This window comes from Lygodium microphyllum, unplaced genomic scaffold (assembly GCF_053477565.2).
Source record: "Lygodium microphyllum isolate KBCC unplaced genomic scaffold, Lygodium_microphyllum_v1.1.10 scaffold_42, whole genome shotgun sequence".
Taxonomy (NCBI): Eukaryota; Viridiplantae; Streptophyta; class Polypodiopsida; order Schizaeales; family Lygodiaceae; genus Lygodium; species Lygodium microphyllum.
Window position 1 is genome coordinate 609747 of NW_028229525.1, and position 10020 is coordinate 619766.

A 10020-nucleotide genomic window follows, 5' to 3' on the forward strand; every position below is an offset into this window, starting at 1 on the left:
GGGCAGAAAGTGTGATAATTACCAGTTTCACACTCGAAATTAGTAACGTTGATAGTTTGCATAAAGAAATTTCCTCTAAAAAAGTAAATGCATGGAGTTACTGTAAGGTACTTGGTTGTAGAATCAAATGATCATAGAATCTGTTGAAATTTTTTGTTGAATGTCTGAATCACTCTTTCTTTTTCCATTATTCTGATTGAAATAAAAATCAGACAGTAAGCTAAATAATTCTCTGTCTGGAATTTCTTTCGGTACAACTCCTTCTGGTTGAGACAATATCTGATCTGCTATACTCAAATAGAAATCACAAACGTAATTAAGAGTAGGTTGAGATTCAGCCATTTCAAACAATGTTTTTCCTTTCACCCGAGATACCCGGATATCCCCGATTAGAGGTAGTACCTCCAATACGGGCATGGGACAAGCTTCAACGTATTTATCAATAAGATCTCTTTCAGATGTTCGATTTCCAACTAAACCTGCTAATCGCAGAGGGTGCGTATGCGCCTTTTCTCTAACGGATGCAGCTATACGATTTGCTGCAAAAAGCGCATCGAAACCATTATCTGTGATTATGATACAATAGTCAGCATAGTTTAATGGGGCTGCAAAACCACCACAGACTACATCTCCCAGTACGTCAAATAAAATAATATCGTATTCATAAAAGGCATTTAATTCTTTTAATAGCTTTACTGTTTCTCCGACTACGTATCCCCCGCAGCCGGCTCCCGCCGGCGGTCCACCAGCTTCTACGCAATCTACTCCACCATAACCTTTATAAGTAACATCCTCCGGCCATACATCTTCGTAATGATAATCTCTTGATTGTAAAGTATCTATAATTGTAGGTATTAAAAATCCAGTAAGTGTAAAAGTACTATCGTGTTTAGGATCACATCCAATTTGTAATACTCGTTTTCCCCGCCTGGCCAAGGCTATTGATATGTTGCAACTAGTTGTTGATTTTCCTATTCCGCCTTTACCATAAATTGCTATTTTCGTTCCACAAAGCTCCAAATTCTTATTGATTATTGCGACTGCTCCTTGATCTCCCAAAGACCAACTAAAACATTAGAAACGTGTATGAAATAAATTTTAATAATTAATTTTTTTTGATTTTTCGATTCAGACTCTTTTGAATATATGGTCAATTCTTGCTTGTTGCTTGTTTATTCATCAAAATTATACCTTAATATTTTGATCAAATCAATAAATTGGGTCCGAAAAGAGCAAAAAGGGCTTAGTTTTGCTCGATACTTATAACGAATCCATGTTGACTCATTACAATTGCACGTTTCTTTTAGAGTATGGGAGTTTTGCACCTCCCAATTCGAGAAAAGCCGTCCGGTATTCGTGAAGGAATTTGATTCAAATTCAAAGGCACTCCAATTATCAATCAAAGGTTACTGGTTCGATTCTAAAAAACCTAACGGATAGTCATGATAAATAGAATGAATTTTGTTAGTTCCTTTTTATCTATTTCTTTTTGTCAGAGAATTTGAATCTTTAACAAACTGAAACTTCGTTTGTCTCCATTCTATTATATGCTATGATTGTTGTATATACCGAATCTGATGAGAGAAAGAGAGTGAAACGAGTGGTACTTGCAGCATCATCTTTACTCTGATCTTCAAACATTTGATTTTCAGTTGCAATACGTTTACGGAAAAGGAGCCCCTACGTCTCGATATCGAGGACCTCGCTTGAAAATAGTACGTCGTCTAAAGGATTTACCTGAGCTTACGAGCAAGACGTCAAACCCAAATAAAACACGGATTGATGGTGACCCGTCTGTTTCGAGAAAAACATCTCAATTTTGCATACGATTAGAAGCGTTGCAGAGATTACGTTTCAACTACGGATCAACAGAACGCCAATTACTTAGATATATACGAATTGCTAGGAAAGCCGAGGGTTCAACGGGTCAGGTATCATTACAATTGCTTGAAATGCGCTTGGATAATATCGTTTTTCGATTGGGTATGGCCCCCACTATCCCCGCAGCCAGACAATTGGTTAATCATAGACACATTCTAGTAAATAATTGTATAGTGGATATACCAAGCTATCGTTGCAAACTTAAAGATATTATTGCTTTGAAAGGTTTACTAACCCCTTCTGGGACACTCAAATCTATTGGTACCGAATCCTCCAAGAGGAATGAAATACCGGATCATTTGACTCTTTTTCCAACAGAAGGCGATGAAACAAAAGGATCGGTGAATGGGATCGTGAATCGAGAATCTATCCAATTGAATATCAATGAGTTGCTAGTTGTCGAGTATTATTCTCGCAAAGCTTAAAAAAAAAAGTCTTTAAATTTCAAAAACTTTTTGTGTGTTTTTTCTTTTACTAGATCTACTATTTTAATTTTCACGACGTGAAAGTGTCATAAGTGCAAATTGAAATGTTAAATCGAATTGGAAAGAGTGTCAACTCAGCAGAACGAACGGATTTCAACAAGAGCTTTACACTTTTTTAGAAAATTCATTGATGTTGTTTTAATAGTAAAGGACTCCTTTTTAAAAATTGGTCGACGTAGCTCCTCTCGTAGTTTCAGCTTGGACTATATAAAATCCCAAGCTGGATCTTCGGGAATCCATAATTTGTTTAAATACTGTAAAAGAGGGGGAATCCAAAGACTGAAAAGAAAGGAAAGGGAGGGATTCGAACCCTCGGTAGACGGGAGTCTACATAGCATTTCCAATGCTACACCTTAAACCACTCGGTCACCTTTCCCGTCATGCAGAAACATGCACATAGTGTAGCGATTCAAATAGCAGTGTGACAACAGAATCCAATACTTCTTGTTTGAGGAGGCAAAACAGGGGCACGAAATTTCATCACAGGTAGGCATTTCCCAATTGTTATTGCTATTGAGAAGTGGAACCAAAATAAGCCATTGAAACACGGGAAATATCTCGGTTCCAAAAAGAAAAGTTTTGACGCCAAAGACTTTTTCAAAAAGGTAATTCTTAAAAAAACTTTGGATATTTTCTTCCCGTAGGTAAAGACCTACGAATCTAGTACGAAATTCATGGCTTCGTACCTTCGATGATAAATTTCCGTTTTATGCAACGTCCAGAATACTGTTTTTCTATTGTACCCAGAATAATTCAGAAGGGTCTCTTCATCTTGAAAGTGTAGCAAATGATGTGATAGAAAGAGAAAAATCTAGAAATATACAGATTTATTATTTAGATTTTTTATCCATAACAAGATTTCTTCTTGCAAAATGCCCGCTGGTTTAATGATCCAGTAATAAGCGTAACAAAGAACAATATCTATGAAAGAATTAAATTAATTATGCCTAGATCTCAAAGAAACGATAATTCTATTGATAAAACTTTCACAATTCTAGCAGACATCTTATTGCAAATTTTACCAACGAGTAAAAGAGAAAGAGAAGCTTCTATTTATTATAGGGATGGTGCGATTCGAAATAGAACTTAATCATCTTCCTTTTGTACCAAATTGATAAGATTACAATCTTAATAGATCCGCTTCTGGTGAAGGTGTGTTGGTTGATAAACAAGTCCTTCCGTCGTGTATCCACGATTGGTGCAACCCCCACTGCTCCCGCTCCAATCTATGGTAGATCGTAGTATTAAGCAAAGGTTAGACCCATGAAAGTATCCGCGATGCGCAAATCTGTAGGTAAGCATAAAGGATAAACATCACGTGCAGGAACTGACAACACAAAGTCTCCGTTACTATTTGAAATACATATCAAACTTTTGTGAAATGGATCCATCATAATTAGGGCAGCAAAAACCCATCCCGTTTGTATCTCGGATACCCCTGAAATCATCGGAGACTGTCGGGGTAGCTAATCCCCGCAACACACGAAGCGTCGAAAACGAAGAAATTGTCATAAAGTTTCTTAAAGGCATTATGGTACCTATTGCACGGGTATGATCTTATTGACAAGAAGGATGGCTAGAGATCGGTATTCTTGGAGACACTAGCCCCTGCTTCTGAAATAGACTGAAGGTAGACTTGGTTCCAAACACTGTTCCCTGGTTGTATATCAAAAGCAGGAGGAGCCGTATGAGATGAAAATCCCAAGTACGGTTTCGTAACGGAGCTCATTACATTACGTAGGCGACCGTAACGGATGTCAGCCCAATCTGAAGGAGAATATGCTGAAGCATTATAAAGCTATTACAGAGCGATGCGTTTAGAGACTGATCCTTATGATCGAAGTTACATACTTTATAATGCTGCTTGCCAGTTCATTTTTATCTGTGATGAAGTGGTCAAAAAACTAGTAAAGAAAATAAATAGATAAATAAGGCATAAATCCAGCTGGAATGCCAAGGATTGTTAGGTTTGCTTTTTTAGATGTGAAAAAATGGGTTTTTGATTGAATTTTATAAAGAAAAGGTTTGCTTCTTTTTCTTTTACCGGAGGTATGGCTGAGTGGCTTAAGGCATTGGTTTGCTAAATCAACATACAATAAGATTGTATCATGGGTTCAAATCCCGTTTCCTCCAAACAAATGCAAAACACAAGCAGTGCGACAGTAACATGACAAAAGAAACCCATACACTGCAGAAAATGCATCGTAGCCTGCCAAGGGAAATTTAGCTGGTAAGGGAGCGCTAGTTTTTGTCCATGTTGCTCATTGACTTTAAAAAGCTACGCTAACTCAAAGAAATGCTACTTTCAGAATAGAAATAATTTTCAGAGAAGCTACAGATCTTTCAAAGAATATTTGCTGAAAAAATAAAAGCTTTAGATGTTTGGTCGCGTATTTTTTTGTCAGTATGTGGGCCGCATGATTATTTCTTAATTTCCGGTTGCCATCAGATGTAGTAAGGAGTTTATGAAATTGATGATTACTTAGCAAAGGATCCAGTAGATTGATCAAAATTGCCTCAGATAAATAAACCGGTAAAAAGAAAGCAACTTTAAGCAATAAGGCAAACTAACTAAAAAGAATCACCTTTACATACATGCAGATGTCAAACCTTTTCAAAATGCGCACACCTAGGCCATTTGACAAATGTAAATCTTCGGCCAAGATACGGAATCATTAGAGACATCCCAGATTAGGCTTTCTGCAGCACCGAAACGCCTAAGATCTTGTAAAAATACATTAGATGAATCGTATCATTTATTCCTTAAAAACAAAATTCTCCACCAGTACGTTAGCCAGAAACAAGGTAAACATAACAAGAAAAGCCATTGGCTTGAATAGCTCAATTGACGGTGCAGAGTTTGACAGTATAAAAGAAGTTGGTTCCGCCACGAAAAATTGTCAATTCACCTCAAACGATTGCCACAGATCCTTCATCAACTGCCTGTGAAGTGCTATCTGTTGGCCTATTAAACTTTTTTGTTGCCCGGCACGGTCATTTTAGTTTCGATTTTATTGTAAAAGCTAAGTCATTATATTAGCGTTGACAGCAAGCACTTTTGAGAATCTCGAAAACCGCCAATATCATAATTTTGTAAAATGATGCGCTATTGCAATGATTAAAAATACGTAAGAAATTCATGGCTTAGCCAGTCAATGTCTTCTTAAAGATTCTGTGAAGACCACGATTTGTCAACATTATGATGTTTCATTTATAGAGCCAAAGCATACCATTTATCGTAATTTGTTGTCGCCGTTTCATAGCCTAATTTTGGCTCAGAGGGTCAGAGCGGAAAGTGGTCGAGTGACAGAAGCTTTTGATTTTATCCAATTTGCTAGATTCTAAGAGATAAATTTAGACCATACCTTTTTTGACGCCGAAGCAAGCTCTGTGTGAAAAAGAAAAAAACGAGATCCAATAAAAACAATAGCGCTTGACCTTTCATGCAATTAATAAATTCCACAGCAATAGTTCCGCGGATTCAAAAAGTTATCACTGAAATGACAGGCCCAATCGCAGATTCCACAACTGCCACCGTTGACACTAATAAAACAAATAATTAACCCATCATATCATCTAAATAAACGGAAAATACTAGGAAGTTTAGATCGACAGCCAGTAACATTAACTCGATTGACATTAACATAATGATGATATTTCTTCCATTTAAAAAAATTCCCCGGATACCTAAAGGGAAAAAAATCATAGAAAGTGTTAAATATTTGACCAGATCCATAGATCAAACTATCTCTTCATCCAAAAAGCAAAAATACAACGGCATAGCAAAGACTTACTTAGGCTCTGCGGTCTGTTTCTGATGTTTATAACCGTTCGTTCATTAAAGAGAGGTTGCTTTTAAGCATCCTAACGGCCCTGCTTTTGATTCAGCTTCTGCCTCAACATCTTTTGATTTAGCAAAAGGAGGATTATGTTGAACCTGTTCATCAATAGTGCAATCAAAAGGGTGTTGAACCTTCTGTTCATCTCCTTTTGAATCAAAAGTCTCAATTTCAGGCGCACCTTCTGTTCTAGCGCTTTAAACATTGCCAAGGAGATCCTTCCACCCACACCAATGGGCGTCGAAACGGATTTTGGAACCTATTTACATTTTCTATGAAAGGAACGGTCAACGAGCCCGCCGGTACGGACGCCATTAAGAGGACCCCCAATAATTTATTGGGAACTGTACGAAGTATTTGAAAGACAGGGAAAAAGTACCATTCGGGTAATATTTCCAATGGAGTCGCAAAAGGATTTGCTGGTTCACCAATCATTGATGGTTCCGGAACCGCAAGACCCACAGTACATGCAAACGTCCCTAAAATGACTACTGGAAAAATATATAATGGGTCGAGTCCATTTATTAGCTTTTTCTAGTGCAGAAAACTTGTAATTCCTTACTATCTGGCATAATTGTCTTGTTTCATCCTGAATATGAAGTTAGTTGCAACAGGTTGCTGGAGGCAGCAAAAATAGTACAGGTTGCCAGGCTAAAGGATTGGTTCATTTTTTTTTTCAAGCCAATAAACTTATTTTTAGTGAAACTATTCATAATTCTGCGACTGGAGAGCAACCAACAAAGAAAGATGGAGATCCGGCATTATGGCGCGTGATCCTCCTAACCCTAGATAAAAGGTGGAAAGCGAGGATAAAGTGCTTTAGTTAAGTGTCATTGCTTATGACGTTATTGCTGTAGCCTCAAGGAGGTTTGGCCATTGCTTCAACCTTCCCGAATTCCTGCAGATTCGGGTCGTTTTCCGCCACCGGAACGTCTTGAAATAATTCCCATATGGTGCGGGAGACTCAATTGATCTAGACTCAGAAGCTGGGATTTGACCCTTTCCATCGATCGGTTGGGCCAAAGCATTTACTGGCTTAAAGGCCTAAGAAAGAATTACTAACTGGTATTTGCGCAATTTTTCCCGTTGCTTTTACGGAACCCCCTTCCTGTATGGTCGAACCATCGCCCATCAGTACTTAGCCAACATTATCAGATTCTAAATTCAAAGCGATGCCTACTGTACCATCTTCAGATTCTACCAATTCTCCAGCCATTACTTTGTTCGAACCATGAATGCGGGCTATTCCATCTCCCACTTAAGGTACAGTGCCAGTATTAACAATTTCCATTTCTGGGGATCGGATGGGTCAAAAACAGCTAATTCGTATAAAGCCATTGAACCCGCAATACTGGCCGGAAACGGCGAGCAGACAGTCTTTGATTCATAGCAGTGCAGCTCTTGACGTACGGGGCTTTCCCTTACTTTGTTTCCGGAGTACAGTAGCTAAAGAGTGCAGTATTTGACTATTTATTAGGCATTTCCTTCGACCGGAAAAGTGGCCATTGGTTCACGATACGAATACTGTTCTAGGGATGTCGCTAATAGTTTCTGCTAGACAGAAGTACTGTTTTGAACGGGCTGGCTCAGCAGCAACTCCTGGTACTGTAGCCGTGGGAACGACGGTTCGGTACTCGTTGCTGTGACTGAGCCTAGGGGTTGTCTTTCATAACAATAGCAAGTTCGTAACTGATAGGTGCAAATAGGGTTGTGTTTATACAAGTTCGACAAAAAAGGAAAAGCAATGAATCCTTTGGTTTCCGGTAGATGGAAGATCTGCATGAGCGATACAAGAATTCTTGTATAATAACAATCGATTAATAAGAACCTATTCGGCCAATCCAAACGGGTTGCGCCATAGCAATCTTTGTTGTAAAAAAAAAATTCGCTCTAAACCCATCAATTGAACTCACCATGGCCCCAGTACCTCTTTGCTTTAGTATAGTTGCCTTTTTTTGTTTTTTAAGTAAGTTAAGAAATCTCCGGCACTCTAATAAGACGTGAAACACCCGATGCCATTTTGACCTCGATGTGTGAAAAGCGCCTTTTTCTGCCATATGTACTGGAAATTACCGGGAGACGTGGTTGGACAGTCCGGATTGTTTTCGCATAACGCTGCGATCACATCACATTGATGACCGTAAATCACCGCTATGAGGCTGAATTCTCTTAATGAAAGTGATGAGGTTTTTGACTTTGATATCCCCTTTCAATTTGCATTCCATGCAATCGGCAAGCGGAGTCATCAATTAAAATGACAAAAATATTTTCACGTTAAGCTGAAAAACTCCATTGTTGGCCAGCACTTCAAGCGCTGCCAAAAAGAACATATCACGGTAAGACTATAACTACAATAAGAAGTCTTTTCAAAAGCAGTGGCTTTGGCCTGTTGGGGTCCCGGTCCTTATCTTCTGACCGGTTAACTCAGTATCCGGAATGTAAGATGATTCGCCTTGCCTAACTTACCTATTACATTTTGCTTCTAATACATGCGGCAGCAAAAGCTAGACAATGTTTAGAACGATAAGTTTATTACTACATTTTGCTTCTAATATAACCGTAATGCGGTAGCAAAAGCTAGACAATGTTTAGAATGACGTGGCTGCAGTCATTCCAAACAATGACTAGCTAGGATTGACGTGGCTGCAGCAGACAGACCTAATTTTGGCTAACAGATGGATTACGTCTTTAAAAATAAGTTTATTACTACATTTTGCTTCTAATATAACCGTAATGGGGATATCTTTATGGCATTCGTGATCTAACTTAAAAATTACATTGGGAATGGGAAAACGTATAGTCTAATCTCGATCGAAAGATAGAGCGGCTTGGAAAGGCCAACCAAGATCGGATATAGCTGGTTTTCCGCGAAATCTATTGCAGTAGAGCGACGCTCCACGTATGGCCCCCGAGAGCACGTCTCCGCAGGCCGAGGGTCGGAGTCCGGGTACTCGACCAAGCGATGTATTGACATTCGAGAACACCTGATTTGATTGGTCCCCGGCCTTCTGTCTGAGTCTTCGCATCAACTCTTGCTTCACGGAGCAGCATCGGCTAGATCCTAAAGACTATGCCAATTATGCCCCTTCTATGCTCAAATACCAGTAAGTGACTCGGGTCGTGTCGTAAATGCCTTGGCTTAACTGATCGATAGTCAAATCCCGGCGAGTGCGCGATCGATCGAATCTCCTGCGACGAGCTTAGCTTTTGCAAACATTCTCGTATAATAATTCATTTTCTTCAGGTGAAAGGCCTTAAAGACATTAAGTAGAATCCACACAGTGGCGCTTCGATAAGTCTTCAGAGCCACCAGGGCATTGCCTTTTAGGCAAGAATAGACTTTAAGCTTCGCCGACCGAAGCCTTTGGGCTTTATACGTATTTGTTTTACTCATGCAAATGCAATCATAGTCTAAGTGTGACATAAGCGAAGATGATAAGCCTATAATATAAGGTGTTCAATAGGTTCAATTCCTACTGTATCAAAAAAAATGCATTGAATGGATGCCTGGGCATTGAGAAGGAAGGACGCTTTCAGCAGCGAAAGGCCATGGGGAGATATTGTTTAGAATCCATGGATCTCCGTTCGGGAAACCGTATTTGAGCCCACTGGGCCTGCCGTATGCTGTGGCTTCGTTTTGAATTGAAATAACTTAGCGAACTGAAACATCATTACAGCTAAAGGAAAGGAAATCAACCGAGACTCCGTTAGTAGCGGCGAGCGAACATGGATTAGGCAAAGAAAAGGGAAAAAACTGTTTTCTCGAACCCCTAAAAGAAAAGGGGAAGACTTGCGGAAAAGGAAGCGTAAGCGCC

The 10020-nt window shown here is 39.2% G+C and overlaps 1 non-coding gene across 1 annotated transcript; it reads right to left on the minus strand.

Annotated features, from left to right (window-relative positions):
- Positions 1–2655: 2655 nt before the first annotated feature.
- On the minus strand, positions 2656–2742 carry TRNAS-GGA (transfer RNA serine (anticodon GGA)). Its single transcript has one exon. It is a non-coding gene; the product is annotated as a tRNA-Ser (tRNA).
- Between the last annotated feature and the right edge of the window lie 7278 nt (positions 2743–10020).